The sequence below is a fragment of the Rhea pennata genome, unplaced genomic scaffold (assembly GCF_028389875.1).
Source record: "Rhea pennata isolate bPtePen1 unplaced genomic scaffold, bPtePen1.pri scaffold_40, whole genome shotgun sequence".
NCBI classification, from domain to species: domain Eukaryota; kingdom Metazoa; phylum Chordata; class Aves; order Rheiformes; family Rheidae; genus Rhea; species Rhea pennata.
In genome coordinates this window covers 2,347,815-2,361,880 of record NW_026907681.1, presented here as the reverse complement: position 1 = coordinate 2,361,880, position 14,066 = coordinate 2,347,815, and the positions used below count along the sequence as shown (strand labels likewise).

The window sequence follows — 14,066 nt, the reverse complement described above, 5'->3', positions numbered from 1 at the left end:
GCACAGAGAGTCTCGGAGCCTTCCACTATCCCCAGAAGTCTTCTCACAGAGATGTTGAGCCAGATGAATCCCCTCTCGGTGGCAACAGCGAGGCCACATCTGGAATGCAGTGCCCTGTGCAGGGACCATGAGAGCTGCCAGTAAGCTGGAGCAAGTGCAGCAGAGCCCATGAAGATGGTCAGGGCTGGAGAACACAACCTAGGAGGAAAGGCTGAAGGAGCTGCGTTTGTTCTGTCTCGGGAAAGGATAATGAAGGGGGATCTAAGACAGTGATCCAGCACCCGGAGGAGGCTATGGAGGCAGACTCTTCTTAGAGGTGCTCAGTGAAGGCACGAGAGGCAGCTGGCCTGAGGTGCCCCTGGGGCAATTAGGACTGGTAGAAAGGAAACTGTTCTTGTGCCTGAGAGTGGTGCAGCCCTGGGAGAGGCACCAGAGAGGCAGGAGCCCTGTGTCCTTGGAGAGGTTCAAAACATAGCTGGACAAGGTCCTGAGCAGCCTGCTTTACGTGGAGTTAGCCCTGCCTAGAGCAGAGGGGTGGACTAGAGGCCTGCAAACCTCCTGCCCACCTCAGGCTTTCGGCAATCTGTGATTAAAAGCAGCAAGAACCCGTGGAGAAATGACTTTGAAGGCAGAATGCATCTTGCTGTTGCACTGAAGCAGATCGGAGCTTTCAGGAGGCAGGTGATTTGGGGATAGTGGTGACCCTGGTGTGAGGACTCAGCGCTGGAGTTTTTCCCTGCCACTGCCATTCTCGACAGGATTTGGTCGTTTCCAAAGAGCAAAGGTTGGCTCAAGCCTGTTGGGTACGTGGGACAGCAGCTCTGCCCTGTGTGCTGCCTGCAGAACCAGCTCCAGATTCAGCAAAGTGCTGCCAGGGGGTGCTTTCCACAGCAGTGCAAAGTCACGGCTTGCATGTCCCTGTGTGAATAGGCATGCGTACGTGGTGGTATGAGCACAGGTGTGAACCTGTGTGCACTGTCCCAGTGTGTGTGTGTGTGTGCCCCTGTGTGCATGCATGTGCAAATGCATGTGTGCACAGCTGCACGTGACTCTCCATGAGAATGCATGTGGTCTCATCTCCATGTGCATACGCTTGTGTGACCCTTTGTCAAAGCATAGCTCTGCCTTCCTACAAACAGCATGATCTCTGCTGGTTGCTTCCTGCGGCGGGAGCACCTTCCGCCTCCTTGCGTGGGTGGAGGTCTGCCCTGCGCAGACGATAGAGACCTGCCCTGAGGTGAGGTGGGCCCGGAAAGAGGAATGGAGAGGATGGTGTGTTACAGAGATGTGTGGAGATAACTGGAGCTGCCAGCAGGGACCCCGGGACAGACAGTGCGGAGCTGCACGTGGACGTGATGTTGGTGCCTGTAGCTCTCCTCTGCCGCTACCAGTTTGTGGCAGGGATCCCCCTGCCTGCCTTGGGCACTGTTTGCGGGCTGCTGAGTGAGGGATCACGGGAGGGGAGATGTGTGGAGACTGAGCGGAGCTTGCTGGCGGATGCAGAGACGTGGGGAATCCTAGTGAGCACAGCTGCCCCTGGCTCAGTTCCCATGGCAGGAAATGGAGAAGAGGGTTGACTGTCTACTCCGGAGGACACACCAAGGAAAGCCATGCTAGAGTAGGGCCACCGCAGGCACGCTTAACAGCTGCTGACTCCAGGCAGCTTGCAAGGGCTGGCACCTATGCAGAGATGGGGAAGCACATGGGGTGCCCCGTCCCCTCTGTAGCCACAGTGTAGGACTACCAGGTGCATGTCCTGTTCTCATCATGTCCCCCATGACCCTGCAGGGGCTAGCAGTTTGCAGTGCTGTGTTCAACTGCGACCATGACTGCACCCCTGGCGACATGGACATGTTGGGCCACAGAGAGCTGGGCATGTGCAGGGACAAGTGATCTGTGCAGCACTGCACACTGGGCAGGATCCCATTTGCCAGGAAGTTCAGCGGTGTGTGTTCATCCTCACAGGGCAGAAGGCAGGGCGCTGCGTGCCCAGTGCTGGTGGCACCGAGAAGAGCTGTGAGATGCTGGCTTGGTGTCTAGCAGAGGAAGCGAGTGTCAGGTACGGGCCGGCAACGCAGTCACAGTGCCTGCGGCACAAGCAGGGCTAGAAGCCGCCCGCGCCCCTGCTGCTCTGCCACTTAGGTTCCCGGTGGCTGGGTGTCCGCTTTGGCAAGTCAGCACTAATGTTGGAGAAATCCTGTGAAAAAACCTTGCAAATAGTTAACAGGACTCAAGGACAAGGCGGAAAGAAAAACAGTACTGCAAAGGATAACGAGCTCTGGCTAAATAACCTTGATGAAACCACAGCGCTTTGAAGAATGTGAGGGGGAGGTAAGACAAAAACGTCAGAGTAACCCAGAATTCACCTTAGGTTCATTAAGGCTTATTAACATATTAAACTAGACACCCCTAAATGAATAATGAGATGGAAATGACAAGATAATGATGTTACAACCTCTTCTTCGCTTCCAATGCTAATTAACAGGAATGTGAAAGCACAAGCGCAGAGCGATTACCTGATGTAATGAAACTGTAACCAATAGAAAGATTTGCATAAAGTATTCCCTGAAAAGTGTGTATAAATCAAGAATAAGAGGGGGAGAAAGTGTGCCAGCATTGTGGATTTATCACCTAGCACCCATCTCTGCGCAGAAATGAAATAAACAAACATCTTGACACCGTGTGTCTATTGGTTGCTTCCACACCGGGTAACAGAACCCAGATTTGGGACAACACATACAGTGTCTCATCTCCAGGACAGTGCTTTTTGATGTGTCCTGACTTCATGAGGAGACACCCTGGATCCATACCAATTGGAGAATGTTGCTCTCCCTTATTCTGCAAGCTGAAAAAGAAGCAGAAGCAGCAGCAGCAGAAGCTGCAGAAGCAGAAGGAGGAGAAGAAAGCACACTAGAAGCAGAGAGATGGGCGTATTAGGGAAGACTGTCTTTCAGCTGGGACACTCCCCAAACCTCTGCATTTAGCCGTACAAGCCTTGAAGAAAATTAAAGGGAGAGCGGTGGTTCATCAGGGCTTTCTGCATTTTAATGAGCCCCATGGGGTTCTGGTGCTGAGTGCATGGACTCAGCTTCTGAGAGCAGATTGAACCAAATGGTCAAGAAGTCAAAGTCAGAAGCCCAGCCCAAAGGTTTGCAGAGCGTGAATGGGTCCCCCTGAAGGCCATTAGCAACAAGGGGGGCTGATGAGAGCAGAACATTGTGATCCCCAATCACAGGCAGGCAGAGGAAATGCGCAGGTGGCTCTGACACCACGTAACCTCTTCCTGTGTTTCATCAAGCAAAATGGCCAGGCACGGACACCCAGCCCCTGGGAAGGGAGTTCCTTTCCGTTGCACATTGCTCAAGGCTCTTCCTGGGGGCAGTGTGAGGGTGGGGGCGTGCAATGGCGAGTGCAGGGCAAGGACACAACACCTTGCAGGCTGCCCAGTGGGGCGAGGGAACGGCAAGGCCCCGGTGTCTCCTGGTTGGCCCTGGTGGCACACACAACAGCCCTAGCCGAGGGCACCAAGCCCTCAGTTCCGATGGAGGCTTTCAGCCTTGCCAGAGCCCTCTGCTGTCTCCAGCACAGGCTGCCCTATGCTGTCCCACGCCTCTTGTGCGTGTGTCCCTGTAGATCGCTAGCCTGCTTCCCCACCTTGCTCTCACCCTGGCATCTCCCTGCCTTCACTGATGTCTCTTCCCTCTTACTGGCTGCTCCTTGAAACACAAAGCCACAGGATGATGACACACTCACTGCCTCAGGGGGACCTCTTACACCAAAGCACCACCCTTCAGGCGACGTTTCTTCATCCTCACAAACTAACTAAGCTGCACTTTGTGGCTCTCCTCTTCTCATGCTGTTTCCCACTGCCAAGGAAAGCTCCTGGGAGCCCCCAAATCAGACATGTTAGTGCTGAGTCAAGGGGCATAGCAACTCCCCTGGTCTGCACGGCCACCCTCCTCCCAGCACAGACCCGTGTGTATCTGGCCTTATGCACCTCGGGTGCACACCACAGGCTCCCACAGCACCCTTGTAACACCCAGGCCCTTCTTGCCACGCCTCAGCCTGTCAGGTCCCAGCCTGCCCTGACGCACAGCAGTCCTCTTCCCACGACTTGCCCCTTCTGCTTGTAAATCCTCATGAAGGTGCCGCTGGCTGAATCCCCGGGCTTCTCAGGATTCCACCAGACAGAAGCTCTTTGGTGTCAGCTGCTCATGTGTGTGTGCAGACAGCTCACCCACACTTTGTGGTGCCTCTGACAAGATAACAGCGGGCAGAACTAACTGCAGCACAGCACCACTACTAGCAGGAGCTGCTAGTGTAATGGCATTGCTGGCCAAGGTAGGAATTACCATCTCAAAGGTGTCTCAAAAACACCAGAAGACGGTTCAAGACAAGCAAAACCTTTCCCTGTGGGGAAAGGGCAAACAGAGACGGGCTGTTTGGAGGCAAGGCTATGTGGATGGCAAGAGGGAAGAACTTAGACTGGGGAAAAGAGTGAGAAAGAGACTAAGAGGTGAAGCAAAGCAGGACCCAGGGCAGATCGTGCTTGTGTCTGATGTACTTCCATGGTCCCACGGAACCTCAGTGCTTTCTCCAACATCAGCAAGAGAAGAGCTGGAGCGGAAGGAATCACAGGCTTGCTGAGGCAAGGCAGGACCTCCGGCGGCCTCTAGCCCAACCTCTGGCTCCCAGCAGGGTCAGCTATGGTGGCAGAGTAGGTTTCCCAGGCCCTGAGGTGCTCTTGAAAGCTCTTCTCCAGGCTGAACAAGCCCCCTTGCCTCACCCAGCAAGCACTTCTGATCCCCAGCCATCTTGGGAGCAGTCCATCGAACTCACTCACCCGTTCCAGGTGTACCCGCTGACCCTTTCAACCTGCGATGAGTTTTAGCAGTTAGCTGTGGGCTGCAGAAAGGTCCCAGGGAGGAGGGAGGCAGTACCCCAGCTCATACTAGGCCTCAGCGACTTGTAGACCAGTTGGACAGGCATCAGTCTGCATGCTGAGGGAGCTGGCTGTTGTCATGGCGATGCTGGAGCGATGCTGAGAGGAAACCCCTGCAAATAGTTAACACGACTCAAGGCCAAGGCGGAGAGAAAAACAGCATTGCAAGGGATAACCAGCTGCAGCAGAATGACCTTGCTGAAACCACAGCACGTCAAAGAATGTGAGAGGTAGGCAACTCAAAAACAGCGGAATAACCCACAAGTGACTGTCGGTTCATGAAGGCTTATTAACATGTTATCCTAGACACCCCTAAATGAATAATGAGATGGAAATGCCATGATAATGATGTCACCGCCTCTTCTCCACTTCGTAAGCTAATTAACAGGAAGGTGAAAGTGCAAGCGCAGAGCGAATAATGAAATTGTAACCGGTAGGAAAATTGGTATGAAGTACTCCCTGAAAAGCGTATGTAAAACTGGGGGAGGTTCCTGAGCTCTGGAAGAAAGTAAAAATCACTCCTACCCACAAGCACGGCAAGAAGGAGGATGCAGACCTGGCAGCCTGTCTGCATGTCAGCCTCAGCTTGATCCCTGAGAAGGTGATGGAGAAAATCCTCCCCGGAGCCCTTTCCACACATATTTTCCCCAGAAGGGGACTGGGAATACTCAGCATGGCATAAGAAAGGTAACTCTACAATGAATGGATGGGCTCAGTGCGTAAGGGCAGTAGGGCAGCAGGTGCTGTTTATGGGGCTTTCGTAAGCGGTTGATACACCAGAGAGTTGTGCAGCCATTCAGGAGGACCTCACTTTAATGAATGACTTCTACTCCAAAGTGCATGGGGAGCCCCGGGAACCGCGCAGAGCGGTCACAGCTGGGAAGCTGCTGGACACCCAGGTTGGATGGCCAGCCAGGAGTCACTCCGCGTCCCCTAAAGGCCCTTTTCACAGAACGGGTAAGGTTGGAAGGGACCTCTGGAGATCTTCTAGTCCAACCCCCCTGCTCAAGCAGGGTCACCTACAGCAGGTTAGACAGGGGTGCATCTGGGCGCGCTTTGAATAGCTCCAGAGAAGGAGATTCCACAACCTCTGTGGGCAACACGTTCCAGTGCTCTGTCACTCTCACAGTAGAGAACTCCCTCCTCATATTCAGGCAGAACTGCCTGTGTTTCGGGTTGTGCCCGTTGCCTCACGTCCTGCCGCATGGCACTACCGACAAGAGTCCGGCCCCATCCCCTTGACACTCTCCCTTCAGATCCTTATACACACTGAGGAGAGTTACACACTTGGTCAGACTAGAGCTATTTCTTCATCTCGACCGTATGCAGCTGGAGTAGCAACTGGCTGCAAAGCAGCTAGACATCATTGACAAAGGGCAATATGCATGTCCGCCCTGACTGGATTGGTCAGTGGGTAGAGAGCACCCTTTGGGGCTGCTCTCACGTGCTCTGCCAGTTGCCTGAGTCCTCACCAGATCTTCCACAGGTGCTCTTACTACACATGGGCACATCTGAATGCATGCAAAAAGAGCCAGTGTGGGAAAAGGAACATCACAGACAACATTGCTGCTGCTGCCAAGACCCTAATGAGGTTCTAACCTCTTCCTAATGCACCCCAGGATACCTGTGGCTGCCTTGGCCACAGGGGCACGTTGCGGGCTCATAATTAACTTGTTGTCCACCAGCACTCCCAGGTCCTTCTCTGCAGAGCTGCTTTCTAGCAGGTCAGGCCCCAGCTAGTATTGGTGCCTCGCGTTATTCCTCCCTCAGTGCAGCACTCCGCACTTGCCCTTGTCAGACCTCAGGACATTCTTCTCTGCCCCAGTCCCCAGCCTGGCCAGGTCTCTCTGAATGGCAGCACAGCACTCAGCTGTATCAGCCACTCCTCCCAGCTTGGTATCGTCAGCAAACGTGCTGAGGAGATACTCTGTCCCTTCAACCAGGTCATTGATGAATAAGCTGAGCAGGATGGGACCAAGTCCTGAGCCCTGGGGAACTCCACTAGCCACAGGCCTCCAACTAGACTCTGCACAACGGACGACAACCGTCTGAGCTCTGCCGTTCAGCCAGTTCTCAATCCTCAATCAACCTCACAGTCCACCCTGTTTTCCTCCATATGCTTGGAGATGGCATCCAGAATGAGCTGTTCTATCACCTTTTGAGGGATGGAGGTGAGGCTGACTGGCCTGTAGTTACCTGGGACCTCTTTCTTGCCCCTTTTGAAGACTGGAGTGACATTGGCTTTCTTCCAGTCCTCAGGCACCTCTCCTGTTCTCCAGGACCTTTCAAAGATGATGGAGAGTGGTCTGGCAAGAGCATCTGCAGCTCAGTACTCGTGGGTGTATCCCATTAAGACCCATGCGTTTGTGAACATTAAGCTTGCCCAGAAGATCTCTAATCCGATCCTCCTGAAGCAAGGGAAAATCTTCCTTTCTACAGACTTTCTCCCTTGTCTTCAGCCTCTGGGATTCTTGAGGGCTGCCATTAGCAGTGGAGACTGAAGCAAAGAAGGCATTCAGTAATTCTGCCTTCTCTGCAGCCTTCGTCACCAGGGCTTTTGCCCCATTCAGCAGCACGCCCACATTTTCCCCAGCCTTCCTCTTGCTGCTGCGGTATAGGAGGAAGTCCTTCTTGTTGTCCTTAACATCCCTCGCTGGACTTAATTCCAGCTGGGCCTTAGGCTTCCTCGTCACATCTCTACATACTCTGACAGCATTCCTATAATCCTCCCAACTAGCCTCTTCCTGCTTCCACATTCTGTGTACTTTCTTCTTCTGTCTGAATTTGGCCAAGAGCTCTTTGCTTATCCATGCCAGTGTCCTGCCCCATCTGCTGGACTTCTTTCTCCTTGGGATGCCTCACTCGAGCTTGGAGGAAGTGATGCTTGAATACTAGCCAGCTCTCTTGGACCCCGCTTCCGTCTAGGGCCTTAACCCATGAGACTCCACCAATTAGGTCTCTGAAGAGCCTGAAGTCTGCTTTCCTGAAGTCCAGGGTTGCAGTCCTGCTTGTTGCCTTAGTTCTTTCCTGCAGGATCCTCAACTCCACCACCTCATGGTCACTGAAGCCAAGGCTGCCCCCAACCTTCATATCTACAACCAGTCCTTCTTTGTTGCTTAAGACAAGGTCCAGCAAGAAAACCTTCCTCGTAGGCTCCTCCACCACCTGTGTCAAGAAGTTACCATAGATGTACTGCAGGAGCCTCCTGGACTGTTTGTGCCTAGCTGTGCTGTCCTTCCAGCAGATGTCAGGGTGGTTGAAGTCTGCCATGGGAACCAGGGCCTGTGACTGGGAGGCTACTTCCAGCTGTCTGTGGAAGGCCTCATTGACTTCCTCTTCTTGGTCAGGTGACTTGTCTTAGACACCCACAACGGGTCCCCATGCTAGCCTGCCCTTTAATCTTCACCCATAAGCTCTCGACTGCCTCCTCCTCCACTCCTAGGCAGAACTCGAGGCATTCCAATTGCTCTCTCACATAAAGAGGAACTCACCACCTCGCCTTCCTGGCCTGTCTTTCCTAGAACGCACGTAGCCATCCACGACCGCATTCCAGTCATGTGAGCTATCCCACCATGACTCTGTATTACCAGCTCCATTACATTTCGAGCTTTACAAATCTTTCTAGTTTTCCTATACCTCTGGCGTATTCAGTGTTGTCCAGCATCTGTCGTAGGTGTAGAACTGCTAAGCTCCAAGAAATTCTTCTCCTTAACAAATGATGAGTTCTTGAGTTCAGCACAACCAGCCGGCACAGCCCAACACTCTTCAAAGCCTCAGGCTGGGAGCAGAGAGGCTGGGGAGCATCTGTGCTGAAAAAGACAAGAGGATTTTGGCACACCAAAGGCAAAGGAAGAATCACAGAATCGTTGAGGTTGGAAGGGACCACTGGAGATCATCTAGTTGAACCAGCCTGCACAAGCAAGGTCACCTACAGCACGTTAGATGGGATTGCATCTGGGCCGGGGGACCCAGCGCATCCCCTCAGGTGCAGGACAGAGGCTCCCAGAGGTGACTAGCCTCAAAAATGGGCAGAACCCCTTCTCAATGGTGCCCAGCCTTGGTCCTGGCTCTGCTCTATCTGCACCCCGTGGTGGGGGGTCACCACTCAACCACTGTCCCAGCCCATGCCATGGGAGATGCTGTCCTGGGCTGTTCCCTGCACAGGGATGGGGAGCTGCTACAGGTTTCACATGGGTTTGTGCTTCCCAAGGAACACCTTTTTTGCTTTAAAAATGCAGTTAGCCAAATTGTAATTAGAGAATACCTTCACCTGCTTTCTTGTTTGGATGCCAGAGGATTAATAGCTGAATTAAAAAACAACTACAAAAAAAATCCACTCCAAATTTTGTCTCTCTTGCCTCTACTAGCTAACTGGGCATTGAAAACTTCTCCATGATTGTTAATCATCAAGGAACAAATCTAGTACCTAAGCTTAAAGGAAATTAAAAGGAAAAAAAAAAAGTCCCGAAAGGGGATATTCTATTTCAAAATGAAGCAACGTTTTTAAAGGTCGGGCAGGAGCTGTGAGCACAGAAGCGGTGCCTGCAGTTACCTTGTGATACACTCCAACATGCAATCCTTTCTGCCCCTACAACTACAAAAAAGGGGTTCATGCCCACGGAGCCCTTGGCTGAGCAGCTCTGCTCATGTGGACACACCAGCACTGCACAGCACTTGTATAAATCCACAGATCTGCATTTACCCCTCCAGCCTTTGCACTTCCTTGCCCACAGCCCTCTGCAGCCCATTACCCACAACAGGCACACACGAGTGCTGCCTGGTCCACATTTACTGCACAACCAGGCAGGTTGTGGCACCATGCAGAGGGCCATTGACAGGCTGGAGAAAGGGGCAGAGAGGAACCTCATGAAGTTTGGCAATGGGAAATCTCAAGTCCTGCACATGAGAAGAAAAATCCCCAGGCATCAGGACACGTTGGGGACTGACCAGCTGAGGAGCAGCTTTCCAGAGAAGGACCCAGGGATCCGGGTGGGCAAGTTGGCCATGAGCAAGCAACACGTCTGTGTGACAAAGGCGGCCGACAGTGTGGCTGTTGTGAGGAAAAGGAAGTGCAAGGGGTCTTGTATCTGGATGCACATCAACAGAAATGCCAGGAATAAGGAAAGTGCAGAACAGACTCATGGACACCCCTTCTGCCCACTCCTGGTCTAGCACTAGTCTTTACTTCTTCACATCAGGAAACTGTTTCCCCAAAAGAAACTAAACAATCCCTCAATACCTACAGTACTTGCACCAGACCAAGCGAGCACCCCCAGCACTTGGTGCTCAGACCTCAGCTGAGCAGCTGCTTTTCCCAGGCTCTCTGACTCAGGAGAGAGAGTGAAATGCTCCCACAAGGGCAGCCCGAGCAACAAGCACATGGGCAAATTCAGGTGCACAAGGTAGATGAGGCGGTTGCTGCACCCAGGCCCCTCTGCTGTAGTCCTTCAACCTCCTGTCAGCAGCATCACAGATGCCTCCATCCTGATATCCTGACTAGTGATTTCTTCTTCTTAATGCACATGGCATGAAAAGAACAGATCTGGAATTAAAACCTCTCTTTCTTTCCCTTCCACATCCACAGACACTGAAAACAACCTAGACAATCTAGCTGCTGCTAGCAACCCTCTGGTTTCTTCATTGTTTTCTCTGAACGGTTGTTTTGAGTGTGAGTTTTGTTGTTTTCACAGAATGACAAAATAGATGATATTGGCAGGGACCTCTGGAGATCCCCTGGTCTAACCCACCTGACCAAGCAGGGGGGCTTAGAGCAGGTTGTCCAGGACTGGGTCAGGCAGGTTTGGAGTATCTCATCAAGCCAAGACTCCACAACTTCTCGAGGAACCTCTTCCAGCGCTTACCTACCCTCAGAGTGAAAAAGTGTTTTTCTGCCCTCAGGTGGAAAGTCATGATTTGCCATTTTGTGCCCATTGCCTCTCTTCCTCTTGCTGGGTGCTAGAGAACCACTCAGAGTCATGGTCTCCATCTTCCTTAAACCCTCCCGTCAGATATTTAGATACCTGGAAAGGATCCCCACCAGCAGTCTGCTTTACAGCAGAAACAGTCCCAGCTTTCTCAGTGTCTCCTCCTATGGGAGATGCTCCAACCCTTCAGTCATCTTTGTGACCCCACAGCACCAACATCTCTGACACTCACAGCAACTATAGACATGACCCAGGGAAATGAGGAGGGCAAACAGGGACAGGTTTGCAGCTGCAGATACAGAACAAACCTCTCCTCGAGGACTGTTAGAAAGAGACAATCCACACAACCACAAGAAATGATCTTACAACCACAAACAGCAGCCATGGGCCTGGCACTGGCCAGACACTACTGCAAAAATGACCTCACTGGCAGGCACTGACCTGTCGGACTCTGCAGCGTAAGGGACCTCACAAGCACAAACACCAGCCGTGTTACTAGCAGTGGCCTATCTGGGCCTCAGGCAGAAGTAACCAAACAGCCTGATAGAGCAGACACGGCCATAGCACTGGCCTGTCAGGGCCTCAGGCAGAAGGGACCCCACTGCCACAAACCATAGCCATGCACCTATAAGAAACCCATGAGGCACTCAGGAAGAGGCGGCCTCACAAGCAGCCGTGGACCTAGCACGAGCCTCTGCGGCACGGAGGTCCAAGTGACCTCACAACCACAAGCAGCAGCCAGGGCCCAGCAGCGACCTGTCCGGCACTGAGGAAGAAGTGACCCCAGAAACACAAAGAGCAGCCATGTGAGCAACGCTGGCCTAACGGACACACTGAGGCAGAAGTGACCTCACAGCTACAAACAGCAACCAGGGGCCTGCCAGTGACCCCTAACAGGGTCCCTGCTGCACAAGCCACCTCACAACCACGGACAGCAGCCATGCGCCTATCACTGGCCTACGAGGGCCTGAGGCAGAAGGGGGCTCACAAGCACAAAGAGCAGCCATGGGCCTGCCAGGGCCCTGTCAGGCAGAGAGGCTGAACTGACCTCACAGCCACAGAGAGTAATAATGTGTCTCCTTGTTGTCTGTCATTTACAGTTGCAGAAGTGTTTCAAATACGTATCAAAGGAATTTAATTGCAGCTTGCCTATCCCGTTCTCAGGAAGTGGTGACTTCACAGTCTCCATCAAAGCCATCTGCTGGCATATCTGACAGCACGGCAATAGCTACCTCACAAGCAAAAGCAGCAGCTAGGTGCCTACCCCGGCCTCTCACATACTTAAACAAAAGTGTCCTCACACTCTGCATTGAAGCCATGCTCGTGCTGTGGCCTCTCATGGACAGAGGCACAAAAATCTCAGAAGCACAAACAGCACTAATGTCTGCACTGCGGCTCTGCCAGGTACTCATGCAGAACCAGAACTCAGAACCAGAAACAGCAGCAATGGGTCTGCTGATGGCCTGTCAGATTCTTCAGCAGCAATGATGCCCTAGTTAGATTCCCGGGGGCCAAATGTCCTGTTTGGCAAGCCAGCACAAACTCTCTCTCACACAAACACTCTTCAGCAGCAAGCAGTTTATCAGTAGATACTTACAAACAGACGGACTCGATGGTAGTCTCAAGAAGGACCACTCCAATGCTTGTCCCGATCATCTGCATGATGAGAGAGAGAGTCGACAGGCACAATCTTTTCAGGCATCCCCGAGGAGGCAACGTGGCCCTCTGCTGTGTAGCAGCCTCCCTCTCCTCTGGCAAAATTCCGGTATTTATGATTATTGGTGGTAGGTGGGAGTCCCGGCACATGGGGCCAACAAGTGCAGGGAGTCTAGCCCAACTCTGCCCTGCTTGCATAACTGGGCTATGATACTGCGCACACATGCAGACTTATTTCGGGGGCCACTTTGACTTTGGGGGTCACTATTTCATTACTCTTCAACTGGAGACCTTCATGTTGCCTGCTTCTCATGGTTATTCTGTGGCTTCCTGCCACAGAATCTATATGTAACCAAACGCTGTTCTTTCTCACAGATTTCCAAGACCTTCTTAGTTACTTATTTGTACTCTGCTTAACACAGTGGTACTGTTCTAGGCACTAAAAAGTTACAATATTAGACCATTCTCACCAACTATCAGGTAGTATAGATACAAAAGTTACAACACGGACCATTCCCACCAACTATCACCTAGTACAGATACAAAGGACAACAGAATCTGCATCGAAGGAATGTGCTTCCGTGTTGCTGGACTACCAGGCCCTAAGCACAAGGGCAAAAGGAACCATGTGCTTGATGTTGTCTAATCAAGTACTGAAGCAAAAGTCACCTCACAAGTACAAAAAGGAGCACTGTGTCCACTAGTGGCCTAGCAGACACTGAGGCCAAATTTCATTACCAACACAAACATCAGCAATATGCATCAAGCGGGACTGGCAGCTCCTGAGGCCGAAGTGACGTCACAGGCATCCATGGAGCCATAGATCTGCCTGGCCTGTTAGGGACTCAGGCACAATTGCCCTAAACAAGTACAAACAGCAGCAAGGGGCCTGCTCCCCGTTCATGAAGCACTGAGACACAAGGGACCTCACCATCTGCACCAAAGCTAGCGGCATGCTGTTGGCCTACCAGGTTCAGAGGCACAACTCACCTCGCAAGCACAAAGGGCATCAAGGTGCCTGCTGCTGGTCTTTCTGGGACTGAGTCACAAGTGACCTGAAAGGTGCAAACCTTCACGGAGGAGAAGCTCACCTGCGCCACTCTCGTGGCCCTTCACTACACTGTTACCACTCCAAACATAACAGTCCCCTGCAGACGGGTTTCATCTCCTGGCAAGGCTCTCTCCAAGACATGGGACATCTTCACTCTGTCACCCTGGGCACAATCCATAAAAGGGAACAATTGGTTGTGCCTTTCCTTTATTACCATCAAGACTGAGCTGTGAGCCTTTGCCCTGGAGCACTTACACATTGCTCACTGCCTTCCCTTGCCTCCTTCTCCCAAATACACAGAGAATCTATTGCACTAACACCAAAGGTGGCCAAGGACCTCTGGGCTCACAAGGTGTGTGCAAATGATCAGCACAAGATCAGGCACCAAGCTGGCTCCTTACATGATGCGGCTCTTTTCACTGGGCAGCATCCCGCTGTCTTTAGGCAGAGGAGGTTGCTGCTTTCCACCTCCCTCCCCTCAAGAACCTCCACC

The 14,066-nt window shown here is 52.4% G+C and overlaps 1 pseudogene; it reads right to left on the bottom strand.

The window, feature by feature from the left end:
- The window catches only part of LOC134154771 (DNA polymerase epsilon catalytic subunit A-like), a 46,821-nt pseudogene extending 38,215 nt beyond the window's left edge, over positions 1-8,606 (bottom strand).
- Positions 8,607-14,066: the final 5,460 nt, after the last annotated feature.